Genomic DNA, 24,551 nt, shown 5'->3' on the forward strand with positions numbered 1-24,551 from the left:
CAAGATCAATAAAACTTAAGTCTAGGAGGACGTATGAATAGAATATATTTTTCAAATATTTTTTTTGTCCCAAGACAGAGAGCTTTCTCTTGATACCTCAGAGAGTAAGGCAAACACATCGTGGGAAGAAATACTGCCCATTGAGAAGCAAGCATGCATTTCTGCCACAGATGATGGTGAAAGGAAAAATCTGAGGATTTACTTCTGAAAGGTTTATTAAATGTTGTTTCCACTCTCTGTTGTTCACTGTGGGAACCAAAGCAGCTCACTTTTAAAACATTTTTTCCATTAGCTGGAATCGATTCTCAAAGCATTCCATCATACCCACCTCCAGTGTGCAACTGCTCCATTAACCCCCTCAATATATATGTAACATGCAGTTAATATTAAATTAAACAGATTTTGCCAGCCATAAATACCACGTAATGACACCTGCCTTCTTGCCCATGGTACCATGTAAGAGACTGGATAATGCAACGTGGTTACAAAAGCATATGGGCTGAAAGAGCTCGGGCTGGGAGAGCAAAGTCACGTGGATTAAAGAAAACCAATGATGATGCTATCAAGGCAGGCACTTTAAGTAACAAAGTAAACTGAAGCTCTGCAGGTTTTCAACTTCAGTTGAGAATGGTTTAATCAGAAACAGAAACAGAGAGAAATATTTCAGCTTCTGTGAAAAAAGCTACAGTGGAACTAGTTCAGTGAACAGCCTTCCTAATAGTGGTCTCTTTATCCCTGGAGGGACTGAAGAATAAAGATGAAAAAAGAAAAGTACAGAAAAACTGCTAAAGTAAATTGAAATTTAACCTGCTGGGGTAACATACTTAAGATCTTGCTTTACAAGGAAAAGAAATAAAGGAGATAACATAAAACTCATGATGGCGACTATGTTCATGGAATGAACTAGAAGGAATAGTGTACTTAAAATCCTGCTGTCATATTACTCAAACACCATCACTTTCCACCCCAGGCTAACCCATCTAGTTAGCAGAAATACTAGTAGATATAATTTCTGTTCTCTTTTTAGGACTCGAGGTCTGTGAAACCACACAGAACCCTCCAATGGCAAAATGTCATTGACTTTTTCCCAACAATTTACCTGGAGACCAAACTGGGAAAACATGCTATCACATGGTGAGAAATGAGACAAAATCTTGTTCACCTGAGACACAAAAATGAAATTCAGCTTATGTTATATAGAGATTCAAAATATAGTAATGCAGCCTTCACTGGTGTGCTCCTGGCCTGGCTTCCCCACAGTGGGATTTAGATGTTTTTCAGAAATGTGGGGCTCTTTTTTTCCCCCCCAATGGACAGCAGTCTCCCAGAGCAATACTCCTTAGGGGTTGGTGATCATCAGGCCCATAGGCTTCATGTTAGGTCACCGTTGTTTCTATTCAGAACAGACTTCAATGCATCTTCATAAACCAGATCATCCTTCTTACTTGTTCAGGGTCAGAAGTGAGAAAGTTACAGAATTATTGCTGACTTCAGATAATTTTCTTTGCTGATAACTCATGGAAATAATTTTTGAGATCAGAAAAGGAGGGCTGGTGTTTTTACCCTGAGAATTCAGGGTTTCATGGAAAGAAAACAAAACACGAAACAAAAATGTAGAAGCTCAGATGAAAGATTTTGCAGAGGGAGTAAAAAAATCACCTTTCCAAAATACTGCCAGGAGACTGGGATTAATCTGGAAATTAATCTTTGAGTACAAAGGTAAAATCTTCCTGTAAAACACAGGTAAAACTATGTGAGGTACCCCCTTTCCTACTTTGCTCATCTGGCATCTTATGCTTATAGTAAATAGAGATAGGCATTTAATTTTGACTGGGGAAACAGAAAATATCAAAAAGAAGTACCATGCTTACTGAGTAAATTCTATAATCTTGATTTGGGCAAAATGACAGTGTATTAACATTCATACTCATTTTACTTCACATGCTTAACTGCAGTGCAGTATGGATTGCAAAGTTTGATGTATGACTCCTTAATAGATTTCCTAGCATTTTCAAGTGTTGGATAATTTTGGTTCCTATCCAAAATCATTAATTCAAAGTGAGCTACGACTGTATGTTTTTCTTTGTCTTCTAATTTTATTTCTTAACACTTCCAAGAAAAAACATTTACCAAAGCTATTTATTGTAGAAGCACAGTTACTACTCTACAGGCTAAAACCTCACAAACTTTCAAAACCTCCCTTTCTTACCAATAAATAAAATTGCATGTTAAGGCCCTTTTACTGCTTACTTAACTTGATTTTTTATGGATGTTTGGATGACATTCATGAAGAAGGAGCAAACTACTAGAATACCTGTATTCCAAGAGCTGCAGGAAAAATTCCTCACTAACTAAGTCAACTGAATTTCTGTCACAGGCTTTTTAAGGTTAATGGTGCCTCTTGAATATTTTGGTAAATTTACAATTCCAGGAGCAGTTTGAAAGCCCTCTGAATTAGTTCCTTATAAGAGATTAAATTCTTCAGCAATTTTTGCATGCTCCGTTTTGTCTGGGAACACAAGGCCACACTAATAAAATCTGTGAAAGATGTTAAAAATAGAGAAAAAAGCATCATAAGACTTCTAGGAACAAATAAGTGAGTTTGTTTCATCACCACATTTTGCTACGGAGGAAATGAAGAAGGTACAGGGGCAGTGAGATGAAAACAAACCCATGGAGGAAAAAATGATAGAATTGTACAGAAAAGAGGTTGAATAAAGAATACACAGAGGAGATGCAGAAAGAACAGCTTAGAGAAAAAATGCTAAGAAAAATGAGAAAGGATGTAATATTTTATTAGAAAATCATAATAACCAACCTTTTCTGGAAAACATAGAACTGAGATGCTTACTCTGCAGCCTGTACTTTCTAAAAAGGAGTCTAATCCTGGCCTGTAGGCAGCAGCTTATGCCTTAAGAGTATGAAAGAAATAAAGCAGTGGGTCACCCGATGAATTTTTATCTCCAAATCAATATCTGATCTATTATCAAGTACAAGGAATATGCAGCTCATGAATCAGAGGTAAAGAATAGGGAAATAAGCTTCCAAAATAGCTTTTAAAAACACATGAGAGGGGGAGGTCTCTTCAAGAGCAAACTGAGGAACTATTGTTCTCTAATGACTTTAAATAAGCTTTTTAGGTTTGCATGTGAATTAGAATTTTGTTCTTCCTCCTTCTATTAAAGAAAAAACACCACAAAACCCACAAAAAACCCTCTCATGGTTTTAGTGAGCTATTCTATTCTAATGACAAGTCTAGTTAAGTATCAATCAAAAGAACAAATTCATTGCACAAGTTTTGTTAAAAGATATTCTGGGTTTCCCTTTTCAAAGAAAGACAGAGATATTAACCATCAAATCCAACATAAATTTTGAATTGTTACGAGTTGAAACAAAAACTATTTTTCAGTTGTACTGTCTCAGTTCATGTAACTTATCAACAAAACTCTCCCATATGTAGCAAAGCACAGAAAATAAATTTATTATAATGTCAGTGGTATCAGTGGACATGGAGAATTATTTAAGTGGCATTTGTGTGCGTTTGCTATTTATTCTGACTATTCTGTGAAGGAAAGCAGTATGCAGGGGAGGTTAAACAGACTATTAATGATAACAAACAATTATGTCCAATAATAACTCAAAAGTTAGGGGGGAAAATTTCAGAAATGTTTTTTAAATGCATAAAACACACCAAATTGTGAAAGTCAGCTTTCCTTACATTTAATTCTATATAGTATTTTAATAAATTACATCAGGTATTGCTTTTTCCTGTACATATTTTCATTATGTTCTAGCTGTGCTGCTGCTCCAAAGCTGTTTCCAGCAGGTGATCTTTCACATCTGTTTCTACCTAAACTTTACAGCTTCTCATTAAACCAAACTCCTTAAAATAACATGGCTGATTCATGTTGTAGTAAGCCCTTCCTTTAATAACACTGCTGTAGTTCTAAGACAGACACTGAGAGAACACATAAAAAAGGTAGAGAAATAACAGCTCACAACTACATCCTTTGATTCAAGTTGCCAACTAGATAATACACACATAAAGACCCAAAAAGAGCAAAGCTAAGATGAATGTTTTCGAAACAAATGCAAAAACACACAAATGAGCACTAATTAAATCCCCACCATGATGCAGTGAAAAGAAATGGAATCTCCCATATACTCTTAGAAAATGCAAGTTGAATTCCACAATGCTCCTGCCTTTCAGGCAATGGCAGTGGCAAAAGAGCTATTGCTGCTTCTTCTAGGCTAAGGAAAAGCTAAATAAAACGATTCACTACAATTTTATGTTCTTATAGCAGAATTACAAATACTTCATATTATTTCATTCTTAAAAAAAAAAGACTGACCCGAAACCTCCTAATAGTAATCTAATTTCTACATAAATAGAATTTGAATTTCAAATTATTTAATGTGCAGAAAGTGTGTAAACTCCCTCTACACCTAACAGCTGTCATTTCACCAGAAACAAATTTGGCAAAAGCATTTCTTGGTATGCTGGGAGAGCACTTACAGCTTGCTCACCATGCAGCACTGCTGAGTTACAAAGCAAATGATGCCAAAATCAAAAGGAACAAGATCTTACACAGACATACAACCAGAGGAGATCTGACTGACTCAAGTCCCTGGAAGATTGTTGCCTTTGACTTCTGGGGAAAGACCCTCTATTTCTAGCATAATCATGACCTCTCTGCCCGAACATGTCTCCCGAGTCCATCTTCTGGTTAAACTATCATTTGGCAAAATACCTTACTTTTTGTCTTCTGCTGTAGCCCCAGTGCTGGTGACAAGCAACCCGTGTGTGTGGGAGGTACTTGGATTGTGAGGGGAACAGATGGGCTTGGGCTGAGAAGTCTGATATCCAACACGCTTCTATAACTACTACTAGGGGATAAAAACAAATATTCCAGGAGGAAGAATTGTCTTGTGGTAAGACCAGAGCAGGTATTTTTTTTAAATTTCCTGGCACAGCCAGCGGCTTTTGGCATAATCACAAACAAGTGAGAACTTTTGCAGCCAAAGCCTGTCTGGTATATCTGCCAAGGTGTGAGGAGCTGCAGGAATCAACTATGTGCCCAACAGCCCTTCATTGCTCTTGAAATAAAAGGTGTTCTACAGGTGAAATTTGGACAGATAAGGCAGACATGAGTAAAGGTCCTCTGCCCTCAGAGTGAATTTTTGATGAAGAGTTAACAGACCAATGCTTTTGCAGAGAAAGCAGAAGGGTATGCTTTGTGTTCTGCTGAAGGGCAACTTTATATCACTGCCACAGTGGGAAACAGGAGGGAAAATTCAGAATATCAGATTTTTTCTGATATGAGTCAAGTTTCCATCACTTCTGCAGGGACAAAGCCTGAGGGTGGGGCAGTGCATGCATCCCTCCCACCTGCTCCCTGCAGAAGTCCCTGCAGCCCAATTTCCCTGGCACAGTGCAGGTCTAAGTGTGGAAATCTCACAAGTGCATCCTTCCCCAAGATGCAAGGTTTCAGAGCATTTAAGGGCTTCATGTCTTCTACAAATGTAAACCAGGATCACAGACAAGGTAACATTTTCAGCAAAAGCTCCTGGGTTGCTTTATAGACTCAGGTGAATTAAATCTCTTAGTAAGATTCAGACTTTGGAAATACAGATCTAAAGAAAATAAATACAAACAGTGAAGACTTCGAGGTACATTAGCTGCAAAAAATTACATCAGAAGGAAATGCTTTTAAAAGCCACAAACATGGACGATTAGTAGCATTTCTGTAAGCTGAAAGTCTAAATAGCTGTCAGCAATTCCACCAGCAAGTGTAAGTTATGTACAACAGCAAGCAGACAGAGTATCAAGACAACAGAAGCAATGATTAATTGTGTAGCTTAAACTGGCAATAAAAACTGTGTAACGCCTGCATGTGTGAATACTTATTTTTAAATAGGTACATTTTGGTTCCAAGTGTTCCTATTTTAGTTGTTACCATTTAATAATAATCCTTGAATCAAACTGCTCTTTCAGTTTTCTAGAGCCTTTAAAAGTAGAAACCTGACACTGCAGATAGCCTCAAAAAGACTTTTCAAATTTCCAAGTACCAATGAGATACTTAACAGAGGCTAAGAGGTGTTTTTGAATCTGCTGCAACAGCTACAAAGGAAGGCTTTTGTATTTCAGTATTCTTCCCTAACATGACCAACTTAAAACATATATTCCAAAGCATTTTATATCTCTAAATGAAGTTTTGGTGAAGACATTCTAACGAGTTTTGGTTAAGTATGGACTTCTTGATGTTACAAGTATTATACAATCTTTAAAGACAACTGGAAAGTCCAAAGAATTTTCACATTCAGCAACTTATATTAAGAATCATTTCCAACTGTACAGGGCTTCTCCAATAGGCAAGGATTAATGCTTCTTCAAAATACCTAACCAGCTGCCACCAGACTTCGGCATGCTGGAAGTCTAAACACAAGAAGAAACTTGAGCCTTCATCCCATAAAAATCAATGGATATACTTGTTCCAGAAACCAGCTGGCTATGGTTGCTGGCATGCAAAAAACCCTCTCCTTGGCAAACAAGCACTACAGGGATGAGCGTGTTCTGGTTTTGACTAGCTCTGAGAACAAGAGGGAGGTCAGTCTGATGGGAAAGCAGGAGGTGGGAAAGGTGGAGGTCAGACTGGTGGGAAAGTGTATAAAAGGCACTACCAACACCCGTGGGGCTCATGCTTCATTCAGGCTCGGAGATCTGACATAAACCTTCATTGTTTCTTTACAGGAGGACCCCTGTAGCTTCTTTAAGTAAATGCCAGTTGATCACTGTTTATCATGTCTCCAAAACATGAAGTAGCAGAAAACATCACAACTGCCAGAGGCATGATTCCTGCTTTATGACTGTTTATATTCAAGCCTCACCCAAATGTAGGCCGTGGGGGCTGCACATTATGCTATGGGAACACAGATGAAAAGTGTTTGCTTGGGCTATCAAAATAAATGCCTCATATACTGAAGTGAGAGATGATGGCAGCTCTTCTCTAGCAAATCCCAAGAAAGAAATTTGATGACTGATGTGCTGCTGTTTATGCCAGTGTGGCTCTTCTGTAAAAGTTAGCTCTATAGCTAATCTTGTGTCAGTTTTCACTGTCCCAGTTGATCAACTCATCAGGTTTGTGTACCATGGGAGATGTGAACCCCCCACATCTCCACATGATAAGCTCTCCAGGTATTCCAAGTTGCATTTGTACTTGGTACAGTTCTTCACTGAACACAGGCAAAGAAATCTGATTTTCTCCCCCTAGAGTTAGTGCTTGGGTGCTTCCTGGGCAGGTCTTTCCCGAATACCACTAATCTCAATGAGCTTTTTAATAGTTTTTCTGATAAAACCAGATGAATTCTGGTTACCAGTATGCCAGAAAAGCCAACCCCAGTTGGTGTGTGTCTTTTCTCGAGAAAAATCTCGCACCAAACAGACACATTTTGAATTTTCTTTTGATTTGTGTACACTGAAAAAGAGGGAATGGCAATCTGGTTTTTATGTGGATGGATTCGTTCCCCCTTACAGGAAGTATTCTCAGTGTCTATCAACTAGTAGCTTAAGGACATTTCATTAGGGACTGAGCTTAACCATATCCACCATACTTCTATTGAATTTACTTATCTTTTTATGTGGTGAAAGGTAAACACCTGTACACAAAAATCATTACTGAGCAAATAAAAATTCATCTAAAAAACAAACCTCAGGTAAGAATATCCGAGAAAGCTACTAGTGGCAGCAGAGGGTCCCTCTTGACCCACCATTTTTTTGCCCTTACATAGGACACACCGAGGAGCGCATAGTTCTAGGAAAGGCATCTATTCTTACATAATAAAAGAATAATTCACATTGTCTTTGATATTTACATCATTATTATAGTTCTTGGAACATGAACACTTTGCACTATACTCTAGGTATTTGTGCACATGCATACAAAATTACCACTAATAAAAATATAAATATGTTCCAGAGGAAGCACATTTTAATGTTCCTATACGAATATCTATTACACTCTGGACATGCCCTTGCTGTTCACTAGAACTCAAGTGAGAAGTTACTGTATCTTGTGTTGCCTGTGGCAATTTACATCTCCTTAGGGACAAGGGTGCTAAGCTTTCTTCAAACCACTTATTCTTGGCATCAAAAGGGAGCAATTACAGCAATGTGTCACACTTTGTCTTTAAAGGATGTGGTATGTTTATTACTTGCAAGAGGAAAATGACTCCTACAATGATGTTTTAAAATCACTGGGTTCAGACAAAAACTAAAGTGCTGGCTATAAATTACAAAGTTATATTTGTATACAGCTTCTATCTCCATAACATGTAAGCACAAAAGCCCCAGGCTTTTCTTTTCTTGCTCTTTGTCTTAGCAGAACAAGAGGTACTACAGAAATTTCAATCATCACTTAGGAAAATTTTCTACACACATTTTGCTTCTGTATTAACAACTGAGTATTGACTTAGAAGATCTTATTTAAAATTCAACTGCAGGTATAAGGCACAAACTACAAAATGAGAACTACAAAAGTAGCAAATGAGAGGTTGTTTTAGACTTGTAAAATCATAGACTTAGTCCTGCATTGCACATTCCTAACACATAAATGGAAAATTCAGAGTGGCTTGAAAAAAAGACCACAAAACACTCAGAACAAAACCAAAACTTCAATAATGAACTAACCTCATGTACACAAGTGCAATTAAGAAATTGGTCTTCAGCTGCAAAATGAAAATGTAACACTGAATGCATAAAGCTGTCCAGTAAAATATATTTGTTGCATTAAATGAAGAATATAATAATTACAAGTACTTTCCATAAAACTGAAAAGAAATGTAATAGAAAATAACAGCCAATAAAATATGAACAAATTGGAAAAAAATAATTCATGCTATTGCTTCCAAAATACAAAATTATATTGGTCTCATTAATTGGTTCATAGTGTTGTATTAATGAAAGGGAACTACTTCCTTGTAATGTGTTCCTTTTACAGGAAGTTTCCACATAGTCAGTGCATTTCCTTTCTATTGTACAGAACAAGAAAACAACAAAAGATTTGTAATGTAAAAAATTAAAGGGTTACACAGATTTTAAATATTATAATACTAAATGTGACACCTAATTTGATATTTTATTGTTTTAAAAATATTTCTTTATGTGATTGATTGCAAATCTTAATCATAATTTGCATTACATTACATGGTACCTTATTGCATCAGACCTTTGAAATTAAGGTACTGATCATATGGTTAAAAAATTCCTTGACTGATAAACAGATAATATCATCACAAACAAAATTCTCATGAGTAGTTAAAATTTGATTATTAGTTATTTTCCTTGTGCTTTATGAAAAGCACCTTAAATATTCCCCTCTTTTTTTTAGGTTTTTTGTTTTGTTTTTTTGGGGTTTTTTTTGAGAAACAATATACTCTAGGCAATGAAATCCCTTAAAAATGCAAACACCTGGGAAATAAAAAACCAAAGAACAATGGCAAATGTGTAAATGTGTAGAGACAATCACTCAGACATGTCAAAGAGACAAAGATGCTCCTTATTAGCCTACATGAGAATTAAAAACTACTGAAAAAATACAGTAAAGGATGATTAAAAAAAAAAAAGAAAAAAGGCAAAAAATTACAAGGGAGGGATGAATGGAGGTTCGCAAGAGAAACTTCTTTCCTAGGATTTGAAAGCAGCAGCTACCCTGTTTTTGCAATTTTCTTCAAAGAGCAATTCTGGGCTTTTATTTGACCATGTTCCAGGGTGCCTCAGAACTATACTGCCTATATTTTCTTTCCTTTAAAGTAGACTGAAGCACAGCACAACAGCCCTGGAAGGGATCCAGGGATCAGTTCTATATGCCACAGGCCTTTCTCTGCTCTGCACTAGGATGGCAGCTCATCTCCTCTGACCAACTCAAGCCATGTGGAAGCCATCAGCAGAACCAGAGGGGTGCTTTGCAGGGCTTCCATACTCATACTGGGAGAATATGTGGCTGAGGGCACCTTTGTACACCTTGTTGGAGCAGATGCCAGGCCTACTCAGATGCTGCTGGATGACTACTTAGGGTGCTGGGAGCTTAACCACTAAATCAGATAGTGGGCAATATGACTAAGATTTCTCTGAGGAGATGCACAGCTCCTTCACTCCAGAAGGACTCTCAAGTGTAATCTCACTTGCACGCAAGGTGGAAGTCACCAAGGCAGCAGTGTGTGCCTACACACAGTAATTTTTTGAAAAGCTGCTATACCCTTGATAAAAATGCTAATTGTTTTTCCCGGCACATCTAAACTCTTTTCATCCATTGTCCGTCAATTAATCATTCATCTCATGTGTAGGCACAAATGTGCCTCTGCTATTGCAATCATATCTTTGATGTCACTCTAATATTATGATCTTTCCATTGATGCAAAAAGCAGTCTTATACATACAGAGATGCTGTTGAAGTCCTGTTTGCTGACTGCCTGTCACCTCTTGGGAAAAAATACTTTCTCTAACGGACTATCTGAGCCTGAAACTACAGAGAACACAGTTCCTAGAACTCACTTCAACAACTCGATTATATCATTAACCTTGAGAGAAATCTGCTATTCCAAACTTGACTTTGGTCTGTTAAAAATCAAACTTTCAAAATATAATCTAGAAACATTAACAAAATTCAGGGAAAAAAAGAAGATCCTTTTTTCTAAAATATATTTATTTCTATACCAATCATTAGCTCCAGCTTCTTAGAATCTAGCTTCTTGCACAATACCGTGCGTTATGAGCAGGAATAGGGAACTATAGAAAGTGGAAGTAAAAGAAATAGAGAAAATGTTTGGGGAAAAGCACAAATCCAGCTGTTAACTTTCACACAGTGAGTGCAAAGAGACACTTGATATCAAACTCACACGTTGAAGACTGTTGCATTTCAGGTTAAGTGGGAGCAGCTCACCGAGAAGTCTGAAATCAGCTTCTCTTTATAGCAAAAGTGGTCACATTTCTGGAAATTAGCACCATTACCGGTACCAACATCTCCTTCATTTCTGCTTTTAATCCTCTTATAAAGATATTAAGGTACCCAGGAATATCTCAGTTCCCTGGGGCAGGACAAGTTGCCGAGCACCCAAATGGTGAAGATGATCCTGCACTGTTAAAAGCACCTGAGATTGATACTTTTGTGTGTCTTAATCTCTCATTGTCCTCTCTGCAACTGCAAATTCCTCCCATAACCACAGCAGCCATCAAGAGAAAAGTCTGCTGGGTTTTTTTTGATCAATTTTCATCCCTTCTAGCAGCTTTCCTGCCACAAAAGTGCAAGTGGGATCAGAAGCAGGCAGGATTGTAGTTTTCATCCCCAATTACAAGCGAACAAGATTTCTCACAAGCATTCACATTTGTGGTCTTGCTGACCGTTCTACAGATGGCTGGAATATTCTCAGAACAGAGAAGAAGGGTTAAAGAAAACTGTGGATAATGAGGACTGCAATATGGATTAGAAGCGTAATTCTTATTTCTTGTTCTGAAAAACATCCTCGCTGCATAGCATTCCATTCCTTTAATGTGAAGGAACTAATATTAAAAAAGAAATACAACATGGTTGTTTTAATTATGTAAAACTGTAATTGGCATTTATTGCGTAGGGCTTCAGAGGGATAGGAACATGGGATGGAAAGCTAATTTTTTCATTACATAGCTGCCCCAAGGCAGATACATTCTGAACAAAGCACCTTTTCATGAGATATACCTGTCCCATGGAGACAACAACAAAGGGAGTGAGGAAGGGGAGGTAGGAAGCCTGAACAAGGAGAGAGAATGATATGAAAAGAGTCCATTAGGAAAGAGAAAAAATTATAGAAGAGAAAGTAGGAAGCAGGATGAAGTGGCACAGTATGGTATAATAAAGGTTAAATTACTTAATCAATAACAAAAAAGAAGCCTTCAAAGGACAAGATGCAAAAATACAGAAAGGAGCAAAAAGAATACACATAAAGGATGACAAGGATTAAAACTAAGATGGAACAAGAGGGGAAAAAAACCCAAACCTCTCCAAAGAATGGGAAGGCAAAGGCAAAAAATCATGTCCATTCATACAGATCACTTCAGGGAGCTAAATGTTTGTGCCTGTTTGCAGCTGTTGTAATGTACATTTGACTATATGGCATTCCTCAGCCCATACAGCCTCTTATGGAACACCAAAAAAATGAGTCATCAGGGACAGAGGCAAGGTCAGAGTGCAGGATGAAGTGGTTCAAGGCCAGACTGGATGGGGCTTTGAGCAAGCTGGTCTAGTGGGAGGTGTCCCTGCCAGTGCAGGGTGGGTGGAATTGAATGATCTTTAAGATGTCTTCCAACCGAAACCATTCTATGATATGATTTATGATATCTACCTTCTCATCTACACTTCCCTCTTCCCTGCTTTGCCTCAAGCTGGCTACCAGCAGTTTGGCTCAAAAAGAGCCCAGAAGGAACACCTCCCCAACTATTTTTCCAAGATGATGAGTGGTATCAGAAAAAAATATTCTCTGATCAATTGCATACTCTCCCTAGTGGAATAAGAGATTCATGCCTGCTTCTCCAGAAGAGATCTGAACATTTGAAAACACCAAAAATTGATACAGGGTGCTGGATGAGCAATTTCCACCATTCATTCAATTACTATTCCATATGGAGGAACCATGCTTTCGATGCCTACTAACACTCCTCAGTAGTAGTAATGTAGTAGTAGAAACCCTCATTTACATGATTGTAAACAACGAATATACCAAGAAAAAGGGTACTGTCTGATTTTCTAGTGCCTTCTGTGAATTCAAAAATAAAGGCTTTGATGCATCACCACTTTTCTTCGCTCACAGCTCAGTCATAGTAACAGCTACAGCAAGGGGCAACTTCCTTCCCTCCAGAGATTCAGACAGCGTAATGGAAGCAGCAAACCATTTTAGGATTATTAACCTCCAAAGAAGCAGCAAAACTTAACTTTTGGAGGCAGAAACCATGACAAAGAAGCTGTCTGTTATTTATGCTAGCAGAGGGCATGTTTTTGAGTGGTGGAAATACTGGACTTGCTACTAATTTTTCTCTTGTTATTCAACATCTCCCAAGGAACCAAACAGAACTAGAGCATCACTGATGAGACAGCAAAAGAGCAATGAATCCTGAGGCTACCATACTCTTAAGAGCTCTTCTCAAAGACCTTCTGTTGATGCCATTCAATTGTTCAAGTCTTTGCATCCTCAGGAGTAAAATTCTCACATTTCTTTAAAGACATTTTAAGTTCTGTTGTAATCATAGGAGTATAGTAACAGGAATGAGAAAGAGTATACAGTAGCATACAGTAACTACAACTTAATTCTGACAGGATTTAAGCCTTTTTTTTTTTTTTACTTGTGTAAATTGGGAGTTACTGATTATCATCACTAAGATAAAAGGTAGATGCACTGATTACAGACTATGTAGTGTTCACATTTTATTATTTCTGGATGAATTCCAGAGAATATTTCTATACTACTAGCCACACACAAAAAAGCAAAAAATCTTGTAATCATTTCATTGATTTTTTTTCTGCATTTCAATTTCTTGAACTTTCAGTGGGAGCAACATTCCATCCATCACTCAAACACATAAATACCTGCTAGTTTGAAATTCCAGTTGCAAAATTCAGTCATCTGCTCCTTTAAGATATGATAGAACAGATAAAATCTGAGGCAGAATATCATACAACACCAACACTGCTAAAGCATGCATGAAGGATACAGAAGCTTCCACAACTTCCCTAGCACAGAACAAGCACTACAAGGTACTTATTTCTAGAGACTTGAGGTTAAAATACTTACTTTTAAGCATTTTATTCTTTACTAGCTTGTGTTTTAACTATATTAATGAATTTTCACAGAAATATGGGAAAAAGCCATCTGGTCTGTTGTGATCATGATCATTAAAAGTGTTATGTTACAACAAAGCAGAGCTGCATGCAAAGGTCAATACCGAAACAAAAGAAATTTAAGATAAATTTATTTAAGAGTAATGTGGATCTGAATATTACTAAAGATAAAGCAACTAGATAAATCTGGGCAGGCTATATGGGTTTACTCTGCTATTATACTGCTGGTCTTTTTCTACAACAGTATTCTAATGTCTAGCTAACAGTATAATTGTATAAGGGAGAGAAGAATTTGCCTTTCAGGCTCAAAACAATGCAAGCACACTGGCTTATTCCTCCACCCTGCCCAGGAATGTCCCTCAGGGCCTCCCATCCCAGAAGACTTGCAGACCAGTTTATTCTAGGCTTTTTGGAAGCTAGAACAAAAGTTTTAAAAATATCTAACCCATCCTCCCTCTCTGCCTTCGGATTTACTGGCTTAGTCACACAGTACCCAGAATTCATTACAATTAGGGGAGACAACAAAGACTTTTAAACTGGAGAGTAGACTAAAATAAGAAATAATCCAACTTGAGAGGAGAAAAGATCCATACATGATGCTGTGGAGCATTCTGATGCCAATTATTTTGAGTTACTCATACAAAACTGTAAACAAACAGAAAAATATTCTGTATCACAAGCCACTGATTAAAGGCCTTGAGGAAACAGATCAAGATGGGCATCTGAAAAAAAATACTGCAGTATATTTTGAAAACTGTACATTACAAGGTATAAGTAGGAACTTTATATTGTATATCCTGAAAAATTCATTAAAAACTTGGGAAAGAAGGATCATCTTTGAATTAGCCAGGTAAATATGCTAAAAATTATGCATACCTTGAGATACATAAGATAGAAAGGACTTGGAAATTGAAGGTTATAAGGGACCAACTATTGTTTCTATCAGTGCATACTTTTTAACGGAGAATGATTTTATATTCTGATATCAAGAAAATGAAAATGGTGAAGTGCTTCTTTCAGTACCAGTAAAAAAATTACTTTAATTAACAAAAAACAGATCTTTGGAGACTTACCATACATACATAATCACAAGCAAGTTCTTTACTAATATCTTGCTGTTTTAAGACACTATTTCTTTCAGCTTTTCAATTTTTTTTACCACCCCTATCTAGAGTGCCTGCTGGCAAATCAGCAGCATGTCGGAAACGGGTGAAGAACATGAAAATATACAAGTGTGAATTTCATGAAGTCTGTTGCTCCCACTATGCTGTACACTTTTGGCCAGTAAAACAATGTAAGCACTCAGCTCCAAAACCCCATGTTGAGCATCTCATCCCAGTAGCAATTACAGCAAGAGTCCAGCTGTAAAAACCTGATGGAGTCACTGTGTGGATTGAAAGAATCAAAAGCACAATTCATTAGAAGTGCTTCGCTTGCTTTCTGATGCATTTTCGATGCTGGCATACACAGAGAGAGAGGGGGGTGCAAGGTCATCCCCATCCTTGCCTTTTCACTGCTCGACACAGCACAAAAAAGTTACCCAGGGACTCAAGAAATACCACAGACAGTACTTCAAACCTCTCCGAAACACACTGTAGGACACCACTGAGGAGAAAGGAAGAAGCATGCAATAAAAAAGCCTTTCAGTCTTTGTATTTTAGAAGGAACAGAAAAACAAGTCCTCTTGCTTGCCACCTACTAGCAACAAAGTCAAGGCAAAGCTTTAACCTTCTTTGAAGCTTTCTGAACAAACTAAAAGATTCAAACAGCAGCAGTTGATATTTTGTACTCAGTGACAGCCAAGTCAGCCTTCTGTATATTCAATTACCATAACATATGTTTTTGTACAAATAAATTCCATTGTATGTTGTTTGACTAGGCACTGCGCTGTTAAATTAAAGTTTTAAGAAATGCACTTAAAATAATATTTCAGGCAATATTTCTTGTGGAATCTGCAGGTCGTAACAATGATGGAATAAGTTAACTCTTGATTGCTGCAAGATAAAGTACAAATCAACACAAAGGTGAGTTGGACTGATGGCAGAATTTACAGTAACTGTCTCCCTTTTAATTGCAAGTACACAGCACTTACAGTATTTCCAAAATGAGGTTTTTGAATGACAACAAAGTATCCTGCTACATAAACAGAACAGTGCTTTTAAACTGCACCTTGCTGCTAACTATTATGGGATTTATCTTCAAGAGAAGAATAGCGATAATGAGGCAAATTAATTCAGTTTTCTCTAGCCATAGCAGGGATACTAGTGTAAACATACAGAATTCCCATGGAGAGAATATTTTTAGTCCTTTGTAATAAATGATCAGTAGCTGAGCAGACAGAAGCATCCTTACTTATTTATTATTTTTTCCTCCTGGCTCAGATAATGTATCTTATACCTATGAATTCTAACGATTAAAATAATTCTACCAATTACTTTGCTACATTCCAGTATGCATAGTCAAGTATGTAATGCAATAAACTATGCCTGAATGGTCTGTTTACCCCACAGCAAGTTACAAGGAAAACTCTTTCCCCTTAAAGGACTTGTCTCTTTGGAGTGCACGGGCTGGCAAAAAGCCAAGGGAAGCTGGTGCTTAAGCAACCAAGACTGAGCAGTGCCTGTGTGCATTGCAGTCTCAGCCAACCGCAGTAAATGTTATTGGAGTTTTTGTGCTGTAAAATTGCTGCTTTCATGCCCACTGCATCTGACAATAGGAATCCTTGGCCTTGCATGAAAGAGGAAGGCTGATGTGCCTTCTAGTCAGATCTCTGCAGCCTTAAAAAGTAGGGTTACTACTCCTGTGTGCTCCTAATGGGCTAGTGACAAAAAAATTAATGTCAGTGCAATGTCCAGACACTGAAAGATAATAAACAGAGAATTCTTTTGTGTAGGAGGTAGAAGTGCACAGAAACTATGCTTTAAGCTTAGTCCCCAAGCTTTTAAAATAATTTATAACATTGAAAAAGATGAAGGACATTAATTCAAACAAGCCAAATGTTTAGCCTTTAACTTTTCACAGCAATTTGTGATAAGCTCCGTTCTCACAACCATCCTATGCACATCTACTTACTTTTTACTTAGAGACTCAAGCACAAAATTCTCAGTATTTCACCTATGAAAGGCTGACAAGCATCCATGCAGAATTTGCAAGAGTCCTGTTCACTTTCAGCTAAACAAACAAAAAGTGAAATGAATGACTGAACAAGCTTTCACAGCTGGGAAAACAAACAAACAAAAAAATTGTTTTTGTTAAAAAAAAAGCAAACCAAACACACAAACTCCCACACCAATGAGAGCAGCATAAAGACTAGGAAACCAGAATATTAACAAAAAAAAAAATTCCGAAGATTTTATCCAAACTTCAAAACCTCCAACTCATTCTGTTTCTGGAAAATCTTTTGTATTCTCAAAGCTCTCAAAGCTTGGTGAGCATCAGAGCTGATAAGAGTGGCTTATAAAATTCCAAGTTCAGGCTGTTGCCATTCAGTGATGAACACATGGGAGCATGTGTAAGATCTTCAGTGCTCTCTTCCTAAAAAAGGCTTTTTTTAAAAAAAAAAAAAGATTTTGTACTGTGGTACAGAGTTAAAATATTATACTTCTCCCAAGAATAAAATAATGAAAAATCATAAATAACAGAATTTAATGATTATGCAAGACACTTGCATCTGATCCTGACCTCACACAAGTTATTTGCTGTGCACTTCCACATAATTCGCACTTCTGGAAGTCAACCTAAGCAGCATTGGTGTAGAAGCCTCAGCTTTGTAATTTATAATGAAAATAAACTATGTGACTGTTTCCTTCTTCTTTTACCTCCTGTATTATAAATTAACTTCTACCATAAATTTGTTACAGCTGACTTTTCTCCACAAGAGCAGTACATATGCAGACCTGATGGCGATTTCAGGGTTCTTCTGTTAACAAACTGTGACAGAATTTAAATTCAAGCTCCTTACCTTGCAATTAAGAAGGTCTGTTCTGTAATGAAGCTAGTCAAAGGAAACGATGTGAACGCAAGCACTGGCAAGAAGGAGAGGGATGCATTTTTGACTATTGCCTTCATCTATGCTGCAAGGTACATGTTTGTTCAGTTTAAGTGATCTGACATTTGGATGCAGCTTTCTTCTTTTGATAAAACTATATTCTGCTTTTCTATTGCACTGTATTTCAGAATCAATTTATCTTCACAGCTTTTCTTAACTTGCATGATTTTTTGTAATGTGATTTTTGATGGGGAAGGGAGGAGGGGAGGAAATGTCTCTACAGCCGATCATATTCACAGTACGATGCACAGTTGGCAGGTTGTCCCATCTGGCATGCATTCAAGTATAAGATGGATAATTTGTCACTCTGAATCCTTTGATTTGTGAAGAGGCCAAAATCATCTTTGGAAAGCTATTTTGCAGCTAATGATACAGGAGGTGTGGGGGAGACTGTTCTTTGAAGGCTACAAAGGCCACAGTCTGAGGAGAAATAATTGGTCTTGGCTCTTCTATTAAGTAACACAGACTGAAAACTACAAAAATCTTCAAGAGAAAAACCTGACTTAAAACAGTCAGATAGGAGAACCAATTTCCCACCACTTTGCACAATTTGATTTTGGAGGGGTGAGGGTAAGATTGGGGAATTGTAATTTACTCTTGGCAAACAAACTGAATGCTTAATTGAAGTGAACAAATGTACATTTTTGTACATTAAGGGAACAATGTTGACAGAAGTCTGGCTTAAAAACCAAAGAAAGAGGATTAAAAGATGGATTCATGAAATGGAAATCAAATATCAAAAAGTGATCAAAAATAAACTGGCTGGCATTCGAGACACAATTTTGAAGTTTTCAAAGCAACTGTATTTGCCCCAAGCACATGGAACTGATGAGTTTGCCAATTAGTACCTCAATAATATTGGCCTTCCTGCATTGTCTGATTTTTGACCATAAGAGAGGAGGTGCATCTGTAGCTACTGAGGAAGCCTGCAAGCACTGCTACACAGTGGCCAAAATTTAACAGTCCCTGGCCTTGGAAAAAAGTCAGCTTGTATTTTTATAGCATGAACTTAATCCATATTTACAGAAAGCTTGTCAAATACCTCTATTTAACATCATGGGTGTTTTAAATTTGAAGGCATTAAACATTTTTGCTTACAAACTATTTACGTGAGTATGCACATGCCCTAAAGATATTGGCAGCTTTCACTGAGAGCAGGCAACCTAACTTTGTAATTTTGCAGGATATAAATTGGGAAGGGAAAGTGCCTGTTTTGCAGACGATTTGTAGTGGAAGGTGTGAACAATTTCAGAGTGAGTTCTGGGTTAGAGGATGAATTGTAGGTTTCTCTTACTGTAAACTGACAGTGCATTGCAACACAAATGTTGCTAATGAGACACACATCTCAGTTTAGTAGGATTTTCTGCTATTAAGTACAAACTCATGTATACCTGATCTGAAATGCACACAGGTATTACTAGAGAACCTCCCAGAGGTTACCTCAGCCCACCTCCTCAGCAACTGTAGGTTTCTTCTCAGCAGCATGACTGGCATTTCTGTTTATTTTGATCTCATGCTACAGTGTACCAGAGGTTCTGTCACTTCCCTTGGGATAAACTTAGGTTATCTTAATGCAGTTCACTATTAGACAATTTTTCTTGATAATGTGCCTGATCTTTCCTTATTTTCATCTTATTGCTTTTAATTGTATCTCTGCACGGTATACAAGCCACTGCACCCCATCTTGTGTTATTGGTTTCTCTCGTGTCAGCACTTCAGCAGTGTCCTGTTATTAGCTTAGGTCATGCACTGAGTTGAAGTTTTATTCTCTTACCTATTCCCTTATATTAATACCTCTAACCCCCTAGTTCTTTTCATCCAAATATATCTCAACTGTAGAATAAGGAGCAATAATTCTAAAAGTAATAAGAGAATTTGACAGGAAATTTGAAGAAGCAAGTGGTGCAAAAAAAAAAAAAAAAAAAAAAAAATTCCATAAATGCTATGATTCTTTGCTGATGTATTTGTATACCCAGTTCACAATATACTTGTTAGTTCGACCATGCTGCAGGTTTATGTCAAATTAAAATTCTCTACCACTGTTTCTCCACAGATTTTTCCTTAATATTCTGCATCTCAAAGCAGTGTACATTTTTCAACTCTAATTCACTTCATTAGTATCTGGCCGTACAACTAATGATCTTTCCTTGTCCTTTTCTATTAGCATTTTGTCCCCAGTTGGCACTCAAAACTCTTACTATTTATTATCACTGGGAAATTTTATTAGTGCCATTTTTACTCCTTCATCCATGTAACTAATGACAATGTTAAATAAAACCAAGATTACAGGATATCCCCATGACATTCTTCAATACAACTCCTCCTAGTTTAATCTATTATTCTGAATTAATTATCAGACTACTTCAAACCAAACAGGCCTGAATTAGTTTTTCAAGCAACACACCTTAGGACCAGTGTCACACCTGAAGACAAATTATATTTACTGATACAACAATGACAAAACTTAATTTATCATGGACTCTGAGAAAAGGGATGAAAAAAAATCTAATTGGAAAACAAGGTGTATGGATGCCCACGGAGTTTCCAGGGAATTTTGATGGACTGCCATTCTCAGAATGATGAACAGAAAAAGAAGCAAGTTCACACTTCACCAAAAAAATCCAAACAGCTTTGAAGTGTTCAATCTCACACCATCTTGTCTGTGTTTCCTTCTCACCTAGCACTTCCCCCCCCCTCCCATTTTGTTCTATAATGATCTAAACTAAACTGCTGTTGATTACATGGCAGGTGACAGCCTGGTTGCAATGTTGGACTTCAGTAGCACATGCATTTTTTTCCCTTCTGGAGTAACTCTGGCAAAACAGGGACAAAATAAGGGACAGAAAGTCTTTAGTAGGCATTAAGCAGGACTGCCAGAAAGTTACATGAGGTACTTCCAAGATCTTAGCTAGGACTGACTTAATCTGCTGTGGGTCTCTTAAATATTGCCAGGTTATTTCCAGCCTCACAAGCCAGCATGGTATGAAGGGGGAAATCCCGTTATCCCCTTCCTACTCGCCCATGAGCAAGAGGAACAGTTGTGCAGGAGGAAAAGATGCCTTCAAGTCCCTTGGCTCTTCCACTAACTTATAACACAAATCCCTGTGTTGTATTTGATTCACACTTCAATTTCATTTGCTCCTGGTGGGAAGGAAAAGGCAGAATTGAGAAGAAGAGGAAGTTAGCTTTATTATGGTAGTCCTACATTAACTAAGATCTCTCTGAAGAAAAAGCAAACATGGTAGGCGGGGGGAAAATCTGAATGTAAAAACACTCAAACAAACCCCTAACAAAGTTCACACCTATGTGTTGCACATGTAATTGCATCTGGCCAATACTGTTTCCAGGCTTGACTTATTTGTTCTGTATTCTCTTAGGTGCTAGAACAAAAGCATAAGGCTCTGACTTCAGCTTCTTGACATTGTGGTATGAGAGAATAGCAATCCTTTCTATATTCTTTTGTATAAACTCTCCCATCAAATCCTAATGAGTCATCATGAACTAAAGTCTTCAACTTATGTTTACAGAAGAAATATGCCACATTTGTTGTCTGTAGAGTGAGATATCCTACAATAAGATTTCTGAATATGAAGAGTTCTTGTATGTTATAATTCAACCAGCCTTACTAGATTATTTTTTCTCTTTCACAAATTGAAATTCAGAGTTCTGGTCTTGATTTCCAAGTTTTCTTCTACAGGAAAGCATAGCCATTTTAAACTGAAAAGCCCATCAATCTGTAACTCCCATGTGGCTGGAGCAAAATCTTGTTTATTGTGCATCACCTGGAAGTTCCTTGATCAAGGACAACTGGAAAACATTTAATATTATTTAGAATTTTTTTCAAGATCTTACCATCAGATCAACTATAATTACAAACAGTCACTAAGAAACATGAATACCTTGTATAATTTCAACATTAAAACACACTGTATAAATGCTGCTGTGAAATACATCTTCTCTGTTTTCATTGTGATGGTTTTGCCATAATGTTTCCAATTTATAGGGTAAAAATTCTCAAAACTGAATTTCTAAATCAGACTCCTCATGTCCATTGCCAGTACTAAGCATTGACATTTATCTACATCTTTTCTTCATAGTCTCTGCTTAACCTAAGAATTTAGCACTTAATTTCTCAATATTATACATGTCTGTGTTAAAAGATAAGCTGCTACTAATTTCAATAAATTCCCCTCCAAATTCTTACTAATCTATAATTTTTTGGTGGAAAAAAAGATTAAGAAGCTTATCAAGATGCTTAAATACAGACTTTACATGACTTTTATTGCTTATAAGCAGACTTTATTAAATCAAGAAATCCGCTTCACCTCAGTCACATTCAAGAACCCTCTCCTCTCAGCTCCTAGTTTACTCTCCCTCTCAACTGTTCCTCTTCTCTGCAGACATATTTCTTATAAACCAGTTCACTCTTCTTTCTAAAGACTGTAAAACCAGTAAATTGTCCTGAAATCAGCCAACATATAGGCTGACTGCTGGAACAGAATCATTATACTCAGCTGCACCATGGAGAAGAGGAACAACTAGAATAAATTGAAGGTGCTACATAAAAGGAACACTGTTATGACTGATGGTTCTAAAATTTATCTCCTCTGGAATAGCACAAAGTATTAACACACCATTTTCAGAGAAATGAAATGATTCCCAGCAAACCGTCCACAACAGCTCTCACTTGATCTGAATGTTTAGAGCTCCAGTAAAACATTTTCTTCCTATGTGGTAAGTATTAGATAACTTATTTTAGTAATTCTCATTTCTCTTCAATTGAAACATGGTTCCCACTGGGTAGCAAAACAAACTAATAAAACACATAAGCTTAAATTAATATAGTTCAAAATACATAATCAGATCCTTTACATTTTGAGGAAGTTGATAAATTAACTATATTGATCAAATTAACTCAGACTGAAGGAAAACAAACAGATGTGTGCATAGACTAAAGAGAGGGTAATTTAGCTTGCTATTCAAATAAAGTCAATACAACTGAAAACAGTTCAATAACAATTTTTTTTAGTCAGACCTTTTTTTATCCCAAATGCTTCAAAAGTGATCTCCCAGCCCCTGCCAACATAAACATTTGACAAAGTCATCCAAAATGGGGCACTGGAGCTACTGTGTACCCATTAACATCAGATAGCATGGAAAGTTTCTTTTGCATGTGGATGAATTCAAAGTGGTGAAACAAAAAAGCACAACCTTCCTTTGTCAAAGTGCTACTTATAGTGCATTAGTTACCACATTAGCTAAAGAAAATACAATACTCAAAAATGACTACCAAAGACCCTGATTAAATGATATTTACTTTCTAGAGTAGATTTGGAGAGATCCACACTCAAGTAAAAAGTCTACCCAACAATGCAAATCATCAAGTACAAGAAAGTTGCACCTAAATTTATTAGCTTAAATATTAAATTCTGCTCTTGAATGTCTTACAAAAACACCTTATTCTGTCCTGCTAAAAGGTCAAGGCTTGACTTGCCTTAGGACCAGCTGAAACTATTTTGGCTAGTCTGGGGTGAAAGGAGTTAAGGAACATTTCTCAAGGTTGGCAAACTCAGACTGGCAGGCAACTGCTGAAAATTCCAGAAGCAGCAATATTCTAAAACCTAGAGGAATGCTGAACCCTTACTAACTCACTACGAGGATGGGAGGTGTAAGGAGCTCATCCCAACTGCTCGAAATTTTTAGCAGCTTTTTCTTGCTTTTGCATTTATCATTTGTAGAGAATGGGCTGGTGGATGCAGTAATCTAAATGTATTGACTTACTGAACTACATTGGGCTACTTTTTGGATAATGCATACTTTTTCTAACATTTCATATTCCTAGTTGGAAAAGAAAGGAGACATCCTCATGACAGCCTAATTATGACAACGTATTGCAATTTTTTAACTTCTTCACTGCAAGTTGAACATAAAAAAACCTATTAAAATGAAAACCTTAATCCAAGCCCCTAAACATGGAAAAGCAATTAAAAAAGGTTGTCAAATTTTTGTACACAGGTGCTCTTAGCAGCTCAGCCTTTTAGACACAGCACCAAAGTTGTGCTCACAGGTTGTAAGAGAAACTCAAGGGTAGTGGGTTTTGTTTTGCAAGTAATTTGGACCAAGCAACTGATGGGCAATCTATAGGAAAACATTTCTCCAAACCCCTTAGTGGTTACTCTATAAGAGAGTTCTTCACGATCAGAATACAGAAATGGTTCTTATAAAATGAAGAGGGTTGTTCAAAGCTTTGCTGATTTGCTGGGGAAGGGCTATCAAGAAATTTTTTTTCTAGTTTGCTGACCTAAAAAACCTGGTCTAATATACAGCAGAAATGGAGCCCCATAACTATTTCTTTGTGTTTTTGTTTGCTTTTGAAAAAAAAAAAAAAAAAAAAAGGAAAAACATGGCTACTTATGGCCATGATGTATGTAAGTGGCATTGGATGCTTCAAATACACTCCTGTTAGTTAATCATACTGGTTGGGAGGACAACAAACATGGACACATACATTTCAGGAGCCACTGTTGCCTTCTCTCCCACGTAGCTGTCTTGCTCTCGATCTCTTTCTCAACCTACAGTGCCCTTCCCAGCTTCTTGCCTCAGAGAAACTAAAGGAAAGTCTGGAACCTGCTGAACTGAAG

At 37.1% G+C, this 24,551-nt stretch overlaps 1 protein-coding gene across 1 annotated transcript in view; it reads right to left on the reverse strand.

The window, feature by feature from the left end:
* The window catches only part of TENM3 (teneurin transmembrane protein 3), a 404,704-nt gene that overhangs the window by 140,135 nt on the left and 240,018 nt on the right, over positions 1-24,551 (reverse strand). The window lies entirely within an intron of this gene.

Source organism: Calypte anna, chromosome 4A, assembly GCF_003957555.1.
Source record: "Calypte anna isolate BGI_N300 chromosome 4A, bCalAnn1_v1.p, whole genome shotgun sequence".
Taxonomy (NCBI): Eukaryota; Metazoa; Chordata; class Aves; order Apodiformes; family Trochilidae; genus Calypte; species Calypte anna.